This window comes from Haliotis rubra, unplaced genomic scaffold, assembly GCF_003918875.1.
Source record: "Haliotis rubra isolate DU_JTF1 unplaced genomic scaffold, ASM391887v1 Scf264, whole genome shotgun sequence".
NCBI lineage: Eukaryota > Metazoa > Mollusca > Gastropoda > Lepetellida > Haliotidae > Haliotis > Haliotis rubra.
This window is the reverse complement of record NW_025766714.1, coordinates 744,353-757,802: the sequence shown is the minus strand read 5'-3', so window position 1 is coordinate 757,802 and position 13,450 is coordinate 744,353. Positions and strand designations below refer to the sequence as shown.

Here is a 13,450-nt window from a genome sequence, read left to right as displayed (position 1 = left end):
ATCTGACTAGGTGTCATCATGGTTTGCAATCTGATCAGAAGGTGTCAGTATAGTTCACCATTTGACCAATCTGGTAATGATGCAATTATGGGATATCAAAGATTATGAAAACACAGAAAAGTTCGAGGGTTAGTTCTTGGGAAGTTTGAAGGTTGACCTCAGTGGCATTTTGATGGTGCAACAGCCTTAAGGGTCAAGTGTCGTCAGTTATTGGGCAGAAGACCCTGATTTAATTCCCCACGTGTGTAAAATTGTGAAGAGACATACTGGACTAAGTGCACCCTCTGTCTGTGTGTAGGTTGGCCTAAAAAAGACAAGTTGGTTAAAGATGGGGAAGTTCTACAGGAAGGTTATAGTGCAGCCTGCCTGTGAGTTGACTAAAGGACATACAAGAAGGTTATAAGAGAGTAAGTGAAAACAAAGTATACTGCTTCAGGAAGAGTGAGGATTGACTGTTGTCTTTATGTTTGAGACAGGTCAGGGACCAGTGAAGAAAGGATAGATGTTAAACATTTTGGGAATACATACTATGTATTCCTTACTCTGATCAGTGCAAGTACTATTTCTACAGGTAGATATTATAAAACTAAGTACTATTTCTACAGGTAGATATTAACAATATAACAAGTACTATTTCTACAGGTAGATATTAACAATTTGACAAACCAATCTCCTTCAGTCAGTTTCTACCTGGTTGACAGTTTGTGTGTTGGTCGAGATGATGAAAGGGGGACTAATTCCTCTAACCTTATGTTTGAAGCATGTATAAAATCTTAGGTAGGTCTTGAATGTGCTGTGTATTCCTCTCGAGGGCAAGGATGTCTTGTACTAACTCCCCAAGAGAGCAAGTATGTGTGTTTACTCCATTGTACCCAGTAAAGGGCAAGTGTGTGTGGTGTACTCAGAGATGAAAAGTGTACAAGCACTATCAAAGTGTGTTTGTGTGTGTCTGTCTCGTCCTTGTAGGCTTAAGTTAGTCTGTCATACAGACCCTGAAGCAAATATGTCCAAGAAAGCCGACGCAAGTTTAGAAGATGTGGCAAGTCTAGATTTCCTCATCTGGAAGAAAGTCTCAGGGCTCCTTTTCATTATATTTCATTGTTTTACTTTGAGCTTTTTTCTGTAAAAATGTTCATTTCAGAGATTAGTTGTTAGTCTGGGCTTAAGTTTGTCCATGAAGTCAGGTGCTCTTCCATTCACCACACAGCCATGTGGATCCAGGAGTATTTTATGTCTGCTTCATTACAGCCAGTGGATACCACACCTGTTATGATCCACCCAGTAGTGCTACATTATCAGACCCCAAAACACTTGCTCAGTGATAGGGCTCTAAGTATAGGATATAACATGACCACAGGCATTATTGAAAAGTTAGCCCGCTTCCCGCAGGAAATGCCCAAGGGCCAGAGGCAATATTGAAGTAATATCCCGGGGCAGAGGGACAATATTTAAGTAATGCCCTTTAATCGATGGGCCATCGGGATATGACTAGAAATACTGCCTTGCAAGAACAATAGAGTGACGTCACTGTCGGTTTATAAAGTGATGACACAACTGATGACACTGACAATCAAAGTCGAGATCTCAACAGGTGAGGTGTTCAGGAGTGTGGCATTAGCAAATTAACCTTCAACAACTACAAAGTCTGCAACTTGTGTTGTGGACAACTGCATGTGTATGATGCCTGATGAATGACTTTGGCTGTCAGTATTACAGCCACTATGTGCTGCATTTAGGGGCAGTGGGTTGCCTAGTGGTCAGAGCCATATGAAGACCTAGGTTCGATTCCCGACATGGGTACAATGTGTGAAGCCCATTTCTGGTGTCCCCCCACCGCCATATTGCTGGAATATTGCTGAAAGCAGCATAAAACCATACTCACTCACTCACACATGCTGCATTTACACATGTGATGTGTGAAATTAACAGGAATGTTTTCTTACAGATAAAAGTGTGCATGTTTAGAACTTGTCCAGATTGCCACCATTCTTGCAAGATATGATGTAAACATTGAACATGCATGCATCTGAGGTTGCTCTTTTCACACAAGTTCTGTTGTGCATTCAGCTCTCAGAGTTCCTTCATCAGTACTAGGAGTGCCTCCATCATGGCTGACAAACTGGAACTCAGCTCTTGAGGACTACTTTAATGAGGATGTCGACTACCTAGATTGTGGGGATCAAGGGCATTAGTCTGACAGTTCGGAAAATTATTGGGATACAGATGATAATGTTGTCTTTTTGTGAATAAAAATCATAATCTGTCCTCATGTCTCTCACTTACAGAGATCGCCTCCGTGGTCTAGTGGTTAGAGCGTCAGCCTGGAGAGCGGAAGGTCGCGGGTTCGACCCCCGACCGTGTCATACCAAAAGGCGTTAAGATATGGTACTTGTTGGTCCCTGCCTGGCTCTCGGTATTAATGTGTACAACAAGGACTGGTCGGCTCAGAGTCAGTATAATGTGTCTGAGTGGGGTATTCATGCTTCACTGCGGCATGGTATCTCAGTGGGCTAGCACTATAAAACCAGCTTAAGTCTGGGCTAGTACAATCAGTCGCACATACACATACACACGCATGCACGTCGCCATATGAGCGAAATATTCTCAAGCACGATGTTAAACCCAATTTCACCTCACCTCACCTCACTTACAGAGGAAAAGGGGTCACATGTCTACAGCAGAAAAACATACCTTTAATAATTGTCAGCATGTAAATTGAAATACATGATAGTAAACCTCAAGCTATGATAGAAATGTGTATAAACACAAAGATTCATAACCATATAATGCAGGAGAACTCTTTCTTGAGTCAAAGGCCAGAACAAAAACTGAAAATTCTAAAAAATTACAGTGATAACGTTAAATGTTGATGTAATGTCTTTTTGAAGTCGACAGTTGACAACATTTGCTCCCTTTGAATAGAACAGGTTACACCACCACTTACACAAGATGGTAATGCATTCTGATTCCTGAAAGTTATTTTTGTAAACCACTTCAACAGAAACAATGTAATACAGAGTCTTGGAATGGCATTTAGAAGTGATACACTTGAAGGTGAACATTTATTGATGTCAACTTCTGTAATGTGAAGAACACAATGTTTCACAGAGGATATTCTTATTCCTTCATCAGGCAAATGCATATTCTTACTTATATATGAGGACCGCCTCCGTGGTGTAGTGGTTAGAGCGTCCGCCCGGAGTGCGGAAGGTCGCGGGTTCGATCCCCACCGCGTCATACCAAAAGACGTTAAAAAATGGTACTTGTTGGCCCCTGCCTGGCGCCCGGCATTAATGGGTACAACAAGGACTGGTCGGCTCGGAGTCAGTTTAATGTGTCTGAGTGGGGTATTCATGCTTCACTGCGGCATGGTATCTCAGTGGGCTAGCACTATAAAACCAGCTTAAGTCTGGGCTAGTACAAGCAGCCGCACATACACATACACACGCATGCACGTCATATGAGCGAAATATTCTCAAGCACGACGTTAAACCCAATTCCACCACCACCACTTATATATGAACTGATGAAATAGTAAGAATATACTTCAAAACATTGTGTCCCTATTAAAGAAGTTGACATAGGTAAAGTTTCACCTTTATTAAGATACAGAGTTTAATGACAGTCTGCACATCTTAAGTTAAGGCTGTCAGTGTATTCCCTGAATATCCTGAGCATTCTAGTTACAATTTGGTGTAAGTAACTGTAAGTAACATTCAACAAACTATTTCTGTCATTTCTGTGAGTGTTGATATTTAGTTTATGCCCCAGTTATCTTTTGGTCTGAGGTGAGGTGCATCAGAAAGAGGCAGAATTGCCAACACCAGGGAAAAGATGAAATCTGCACTTGCTCCAGACACTGGATATTCTCAGATATGGTTAGATTTCGACTTTCATGCCCTCACCTCTTCCTTGCCCTCTAATGGAGTACACACCATCCTTGCCCTCTAATGGAGTACACCACATCCTTGCCCTCTACTGGAGTACACCCCATCCTTGCCCTCTAATGGAGTACACCACATCCTTGCCCTCTAATGGAGTACACCACATCCTTGCCCTCTAATGGAGTACACCACATCCTTGCCCTTTGGAGTAATGGAGTACACCACATGTCTTGCCCTTTACACCACATCCTTCGCACCTAATGGTGTACTGGAGTACACCCCATCCTTGCCCTCTAATGGAGTACACCACATCCTTGCCCTCTAATGGAGTACACCCCATCCTTGCCCTCTAATGGAGTACACCAAGTCCATGCCCTTTAATGGAGTACACCCCTTCCTTGCCCTCTACTGGAGTACACCACATCCTTGCCCTCTAATGGAGTACACCACATCCTTGCCCTCTAATGGAGTACACCACATCCTTGCCCTCTACAGGAGTACACCACACCCTTGCCCTCTAATGGAGTACATCCATGGTCCTTGCCCTCTAATTGAGTACACCCATGGTCCTTGCCCTCTAATGGAGTACACCCCATCCTTGCCCTCTAATTGAGTACACCCATGGTCCTTGCCCTCTAATGGAGTACACCACACCCTTGCCCTGAAACGAAGGTTTCTGTTTTCACTTGATTTGTTGTTGACCAGAGAGCCACAGCTGCTGTTTATGTAGTCATTATCCAGTCTAATGCTTCTCTGCCTGTAATGTGCTAGTTTGGTGCCAGAAATAGAAGGGAATAAATACTGTTGAGGAATCAACCCAGACCATGATCAGAACTTAACTTTCTTGATGCTGGTTTTCTTGGCACAAATTGTCTGAATTTATCTGAATTTACACCCACAATAAGACATAAGAACTGTCTCATGAACCATGGCATGGACACTACAAGGCTGGGCCAGTATGCAGTTGTAAGAATTCTAAACACACCTGTTTGATTCTAAACACACCTGTTTGATTCTATCTACTTTTTTGTGACTAACTGCACTAACTGCAACATCTGATCTGGAACAGGTACCTGGCATCAAAGCCCCTATCTTTAACTTTTGCTTGATGTCACTTAAATTAGACATGTTGCTTGAATGTAGACTCTTTACTTCAATATTCAAAGTAGCTCAGAATTAGAAAATGTGTGGTAAGGGTAATTTGGAATGGACAAAGGACTTTCGTTTCAAGGACAAACAACTTCACCATCATTGGCAAAGGGCTTCACATTCATGGACAGAATATTTCTGTGTGGAAATAAGACTTGGTCATTATGGACAAAGGACTTCACCATCATGGACAAACAAATTCATCATCATGGACAAAGGACTTCACCGTCATGGTCAAAGGACTTCACCATCATGGACAAACCATTTCATCATCATGGACAAAGGACTTCACCATCATGGACAAACAACTTCACCTTTATGGACTCAGGGCTTCAACTTCATGGACAAAGAGCTTCAACTTCATGGACTCAGGATGTATCTGTTTCAGGTTGAGGCCTTTTCCATGTATTGAACAAACGACTTCACCATTATGGACAGAATATGGACTGTACCCTCATGGACAAAGGACTTTTAGCCAATTTACTACACTGGAATGGACATAGGACTTGATGTGCCGCTGTATAGGGTGTATCGAGCACCGGTCACTATTGACTACATGTAACTCCTGTGTTTGTGTGTGTGCAGCACTGCATCTACCTGTGTCCACAACAACAGGATGGAGCCACAAACGTGTGATGCTGCTTCAGATAGATCTGCATTCAACTTCACAAAAATATAATCACGTGTCAAGTCTAAGCTGATAAACTTTATCAACACCAAAAGTCATGCTGACTTGAGCTTGTGAAGTGTGCTGACGTAGATAAACTTTGGAGGACTGAGACCAGTTTGAGGTGTGGTGCCTCATATCACAGAACTGTTTCAGTCTGACACATCAGCAATCCTGCTTACATGTCGAGTCATGGGATAAAAACACTCTCCTTGGAGAGGGATAAAAGGAAAAACATACATTTCTTCAAACTTTTAATCAGCAAGTAACTTCAGCTCAAGACATAGATATCAGATTGATTTTTCATGAAGGACGCCAGGTTTCAAACTTTCTGTTTGTAGATTGAATTTGCCTCATAGAGATGTAGGGCTTTTTTTCAAAGTGTCTAACATTTTTTATAATGAAAGATAGATAAGATAATTGAATAATCTTAATTTTTCTGGCTAAATATGTGAGACATTTCTAAGCCGCAGTATAGTGACTTACCAAACACTATACAGTGTATGAGCATCCAGTACACTATGGCTGATCATACAAGTATAAGATACCCTGTTTGAAAGTTCACATCACAGTACCCAATCCTTTAATGTCTGACCATGTCAAACATAGAGTAGGATACCCAATATCTGACCATGCCATACATGGTGTATCACCACCCAATGTCTGACCATGCCATACATGGTGTATCACCACCCAATACCCAATGTCTGACCATGCCATACATGGTGTATCACCACCCAATGTCTGACCATGCCATACATGGTGTATCACCACCCAATGTCTGACCATGCCATACATGGTGTATCACCACCCAATACCCAATGTCTGACCATGCCATACATGGTGTAACACCACCCAATGACTGACCATGCCATACATGGTGTATCACCTCCCAATACCCAATGTCTGACCATGCCATATATGGTGTATCACCACCCAATGACTGACCATGCCATACATGGTGTATCACCACCCAATACCCAATGTCTGACCATGCTATACATGGTGTATCACCACCCAATACCCAATGTCTGACAATGCCCTACATGGTGTATCACCACCCAATACCCAATGTCTGACCATGCCATACATGGTATATCACCACCCAATGTCTGACCATGCTATACATGGTGTATCACCACTCAATATCCAATGTCTGACTATGCCATACATGGTGTATCACCACCCAATACCCAATGTCTGACCATGCCATACATGGTGTATCACCACCACCCAATGTCTGACCATGCCATACATGGTGTATCACCACCAATATCCAATGTCTGACCATGCCATACATGGTGTATCACCACCCAATATCCAATGTCTGACTATGCCATACATGGTGTATCACCACCCAATACCCAATGTCTGACCATGCCATACATGGTGTATCACCACCCAATACCCAATGTCTGACCATGCCATATGTGGTGTATCACCACCCAATACCCAATGTCTGACCATGCCATATATGGTGTATCACCACCCAATGTCTGACCATGCCATATATGGTGTATCACCACCCAATGTCTGACTATGCCATATATGGCATATCACCACCCAATGTCTGACCATGCCATACATGGTGTATCACCACCCAATATGCAATGTCTTAACAATGCCTGCCTCATAGTCACTGAACTGAATATTTTGACTTTTCCATGCCCTTTCTGCACCTGTGAAGAAACCAACCAACCAACATTTCTGCAATGCTAAAGCCCTAAATGAAGCAAGTCTATATATATATATATATATATATATATGATATATATATATATTCAGAGACTTAGCCTCAGTCCATCATATCTGTGTAGGACCACCCAATACCCAGTGTCTGATGGTGTAGGTTGGACCAAGTATGCTTTGTGGCCATACAATTCACAATCTTAGGAAAACAGTTCCATTTGCAGACTTGTTTGAACCGCAGATTGTTGAAACTACAGACATAGAAGTCCTCACAGTACAGATATATATGTACACGCTTATTAGGCCCCATTACAAAAACTTGACTCACATTCTCCCATCACTAAAACCTTCTGTCTTGAACTCTCCCACCTAATCTGTCTGCTGCACCAGGGCTGGAAGAAGCCCCCTCCACCCACTTTTATTGAAGTATATCTGAGTGTTAATTAATGCCAACACTCAGTGGATGTTTGAAGCCCAGCTCTCTCTCTCCTCACTTGTAGTGTATCATCTCTGTGGTGTGAAGCACTGAGTGTGGCCTGTCTCTGGAGTGGGCTGTGTCAGGAAGGAGGTGATAGCGTGCTTGTGGGGGTTAATTGGAATACATCAACTAACACCACTGAGGAAGGGAGTAAGGTGAATTGTTGTGGAGTGACTTGGGGATATCAGACATCACAGAGGTGAGTGTAAACTATGTGTGTATGATGGGAGGTCAGTTGTTAGTCTAGCTGTGATCTGTTCTTGTATTGTAAGTGTGGGTCTACCTGTTTAAACGCCAAAGTGTGGATCTACCTGTATTGTCCGAATACTGATGTGTGGATCTACCTGTATTGTCCGAATACTGATGTGTGGATCTACTTGTATTGTCTGAATACTGATGTGTGGATCTACCTGTATTGTCCGAATACTGATGTGTGGATCTACCTGTATTGTCCAGACATTGAGGTGTGTGTCCAGCTGTGATCTACTTGCATTGTCCAGCTGTGATCTACCTGTATTGTCCGAATACTGATGTGTGGATCTACCTATATTGTCCAGACATTGAGGTGTGTGTCCAGCTGTGATCTACCTGCATTGTCCAGCTGTGATCTACCTGTATTGTCCGAATACTGATGTGTGGATCTACCTATATTGTCCAGACATTGAGGTGTGTGTCCAGCTGTGATCTACCTGTATTGTCCAGCTGTGATCTACCTGTATTGTCCGAATTCTGATGTGTGGATCTACCTGTATTGTCCAGACATTGAGGTGTGTGTCCAGCTGTGATCTACCTGCATTGTCCAGCTGTGATCTACCTGTATTGTCCGAATACTGATGTGTGGATCTACCTATATTGTCCAGACATTGAGGTGTGTGTCCAGCTGTGATCTACCTGTATTGTCCGAATTCTGATGTGTGGATCTACCTGTATTGTCCAAATACTGATGTGTGGATCTACCTGTATTGTCCAAATACTGATGTGTGGATCTACCTGTATTGTCCAGACATTGAGGTGTGTATCCAGCTGTGATCTACCTGTATTGTCCAGCTGTGATCTACCTGTATTGTCCAAATACTGATGTGTGGATCTACCTATATTGTCCAGACATTGAGGTGTGTATCCAGCTGTGATCTACCTGTATTGTCCAGCTGTGATCTACCTGTATTGTCCAGCTGTGATCTACCTGTATTGTCCAGCTGTGATCTACCTGCATTGTCCAGCTGTGATCTGCCTGTATTGTCCAGCTGTGATCTACCTGTATTGTCCAGACATTGAGGTGTGTATCCAGCTGTGATCTACCTGTATTGTCCAGCTGTGATCTACCTGTATTGTCCAGCTGTGATCTACCTGTATTGTCCAGCTGTGATCTACCTGCATTGTCCAGCTGTGATCTACCTGTATTGTCCAGACATTGAGGTGTGTATCCAGCTGTGAGCTACCTGTATTGTCCAGCTGTGAGCTACCTGTATTGTCCAGACATTGAGGGTGTATTGTCCAGCTGTGATCTACCTGTATTGTCCAGCTGATCTGCCTGTATTGTCCAGCTGTGATCTGCCTGTATTGTCCAGCTGTGATCTACCTGTATTGTCCAGACATTGAGGTGTGTATCCAGCTGTGATCTACCTGTATTGTCCAGCTGTGATCTACCTGTATTGTCCAGCTGTGATCTACCTGTATTGTCCAGCTGTGATCTACCTGTATTGTCCAGCTGTGATCTACCTGCATTGTCCAGCTGTGATCTACCTGTATTGTCCAGACATTGAGGTGTGTATCCAGCTGTGATCTACCTGTATTGTCCAGCTGTGATCTACCTGTATTGTCCAGACATTGAGGTGTGTATCCAGCTGTGATCTACCTGTATTGTCCAGCTGTGATCTTCCTGTATTGTCCAGACATTGAGGTGTGTATCCAGCTGTGATCTACCTGTATTGTCCAGCTGTGAGCTACCTGTATTGTCCAGACATTGAGGTGTGTATCCAGCTGTGATCTACCTGTATTGTCCAGCTGTGAGCTACCTGTATTGTCCAGACATTGAGGTGTGTATCCAGCTGTGATCTACCTGTATAGTCCAGCTGTGATCTACCTGTATTGTCCAGACATTGAGGTGTGTATCCAGCTGTGATCTACCTGTATTGTCCAGCTGTGATCTACCAAAGTCCGAACTCTAAAGTGAGACACCGTTGTGGTAGTGGTGTAGTCTTGTGGATCAAGTGTTCAATGCCAAAGATCTGGGTTTTATTCCAATTATGGTCAAAGTGTTTCCTGAAGTTATTGCTTGAAAGTTGTGAGTGCAACTGCACTACCTCATATAAACCTAATTCAGTCAGTTGCCTCTCGTGTGAGAGAACCTTAAATAATTTTTTTAAGCCACTTATGATCCTAGTAGTTATCTGTGTTGGTTGTTGTAGATATGCAGCTGCATGTTATACACCCATGTTATACACCCATGTTATACACCCATGTTGTACCGACTGTTGTACATTCCAGTGTCAGGTGTCCAGGTTTCTAAACCAGGCTTCATGTTTAACCCTTTGTGTTTCTCTTAACCCTATTGGAACTGGCCATATTATATTCTAGAGAGTTCTCTGAATTGTTTTGAAAAAAGCATTTGTTTCAGAAATAAATGGTTAAAAAATAACTTGAAAAAGAACTGGAGTGAAATCATAAATTTTGGCAGATTAAGCCATGCAGTTCCAGTCCCAAGTTCAGAAGCAAACACTACAACCCCAGTCCTGCACCAAATGAGATAACTTGATGATATCTGTGGACACATACAGCTTAAGTGAAAACAGGACTGAAAGAGTGTTTATAGCCAGATTTATGAAGAGTCAAAAACTTTAACTTAGATATTATCAACCATTGTTACAACTTTTTCACAGTCCATCTTGTCTATTCTTGCTGCACAACTGATTCCAATTTGGTTTAATTGGAGAAACAAGTAATATATGTCCTCAATCAGGACACCTGTGATACATTATTATTCCCCCTGCCGGTATGTAATACGGAGAGATATCCTGGTAGTAATCAGCTTGTATGGCCATTTGTCCATCTGTTCATACTCATTTTCTGTCTTGATCATATTGCTAAAAGTGATTGGTATTTTTTCATGATTTATTGCACACACAAAGACAAGCTAATCAACTCATGCCTCTTTCAGAGGGTGAGAAAAATATTTCAGTTTCCATGGCATCACGTTTAATATTGACTTTGTGTGTTTGTCCGAACCATATCTCTGAAACTGTCTGGAAATGATGTACAAATACGAGTTTTGAATCCTAACTCACTGTCTTGTTTTGACTCCTCAGTGATTACTCTGTTTTGGGGCTGACAACTCAGATCAGAATATTATTAAGTTGGAGAGATCATCCTTGTTGGACTCTTGTAACAATCAGATGATTTGTTCTTTCATAATTGGGGGCAGTAGGGTAGCCTGTTGGTTAAAGTGTTCTCGCATCATGCTGTGTTCGATTCCCCATATGGGTACAATGTGAAGCCCATTTCTGGTGTGGGGCGGTGGGGTAGTCTAGTGGTTAAAGCATTGGCTCGTCACGCCAAAGACCCGGGTTTGAATCTCCACATGGGTACAACGTGTGAAGCCCATTTCTGGTGTCCCCCACCGTGATGTTGATGGAATATTGCTAAAAGCGGCGCGTAAAGCCAAACTCAGTCAGTCAGTCAGTCAGTCAGTCATTTCTGGTGTCTCCTGCAGTGGTGTTGCTGGAATGTTGTAAAATTGGCATAAAACTAAACTCACTCTCCCACATACTCTTTCAAAACTGTAGAGGCTGATCGGATTGTCATCTTCTGATGACTGTTGTTATGTTTATATGCAGCTTCTCAGAAACAAATGAAATTTTTTTGAGGGCAAATCTGTTTGCATACCAGCTGTCTACAGAACACCATTGTACTGATTGATGCACTAAAAGAGCTTTGACATTTACATAACTCATTCTTTATGCATGTTTAAACAACAGGTATATCAGTCATAATAAAGAAGCTTCCATGATCCAACATGGGCCATTGGAGTTATTAAATATTTCACGAAAGGATGTTTTTTTTGTAAGTTCCCATGCGTCATTGATGCTGCTCACATATCACCTGGAATTTATTTTAGAATTTAAAAAATAAAATGAACAAATCATTAGTGAACCTTACAGATTGTTAGGACATGACCCATAAAAGAGCAACAAACTCAACATAGTTGCTTTGCAGATTTAATACTTGAGGGCATTGCTTAATCACATTTGCTTGACCCAAATCAAATATGAAAAATGAAAATAGTGTAAAAGTGACAAATACAATGATAGTCTGTAAGGTCACCGAATAAAAAATCCCCCATACTTGGGTTAAAATAGGTTGCCAGTGTTTGTCTGCAGGGCTTGTCTGTCTGTTCATCTGTCTGTCTGTTCATCTGTCTGATTGTTCATCTGTTTGTCTGTTCATCTGTCTGTCTGTTCATCTGTCTGTCTGTTCATCTGTCTGTTCATCTGTCTGTCTGATTGTTCATCTGTCTGTCTGTTCATCTGTCTGATTGTTCATCTGTCTGATTGTTCATCTCTCTGATTGCCATGTTCACAAGCTACGCCTGGAACCAGCACCAACATAATAGATGCTTTCCCTTGTCCACTCCAGAGATTATTCCCTGACAGGCATTCATTGTGTACAAATAGGACCGAGGGCAGCAGGTGCTTTCAGACACCAAAACAGATCATATTTATAAAAAGCAAGCCACAGAAATTGTCATTTTAATTATTCACAATGTCGAGATCAAAGGTCATTTCATACTCTGATCAATGTATACATTGTTGATATTTTCGTTGGATAAACAAGAACTGCCATACCTATACATTTGCTTTTGTTTGAGTTAGCGCTTAACCGTTTTCTGACACAACGTATCAGTGCCAAGCATTACAAGACAAGTTATTCACCAGGGCCCGGTTGTTCAAAACTCGGTTATCTTTTAACCAGCCGTTAAGTACATTTAACCGACTGTTACCTTATAACAGAGGGTTATCTTGTTGTTCAAAACTCTGTTAACTTTTAACAGGCTGTTAACGTGACGTTAAGTTAATACACCTAAGGACCGCCGCTAACTTTATAACAGTGTGGTTAACTCGCAAATGGCGTTCATGGCTGACACTGCTTTCATGATGCCAGTTCAGCAAAGAAAGGATAGGGTGTATCGTGGACTGGACTTCGATATTGGAAATTATTCTGACGAAGAGTTACATACGAAACTGTAACTATGCACATCATAGGAACTAAAATACATGTTGTACAAGTACATGATGCCTACGTTTCATCTTTTAACACTTGTGGAAAGGTTTATATATGCTTTACTACACTAAATATGTGAATTTCTTCTGTAAATATTATTCAAACAAACACTTTCAAAGAATATAACACGTAGCCTACACCCTATACCCACGTATTATATGATATTGAACAAGGCTAAATGTAGATAATTAAATTAGTTTCATGAAAAAAATATCCGAACGATTACATTATGATACTGAAAGTGTAATCGGCGGGATATGGTGATTGTGTATACTCTTATTCTACCGACCTTCACCTCAGAGACAT

At 41.8% G+C, this 13,450-nt stretch overlaps 1 protein-coding gene across 2 annotated transcripts in view; it reads left to right on the top strand.

Annotated features, from left to right (window-relative positions):
- The window catches only part of LOC124280289 (tumor protein p53-inducible protein 11-like), a 468,499-nt gene that overhangs the window by 147,089 nt on the left and 307,960 nt on the right, over nt 1-13,450 (top strand). The window contains exon 1 of one of the 2 annotated variants that reach the window (XM_046716187.1): nt 7,913-8,066. The exons of the other annotated variant lie outside the window; for it this stretch is intronic. The gene's annotated coding sequence lies outside the window, so the exon portion shown is untranslated. Of the gene's footprint in view, nt 1-7,912; nt 8,067-13,450 lie in introns of those variants that run through there. 2 annotated transcript variants of the gene reach the window in all.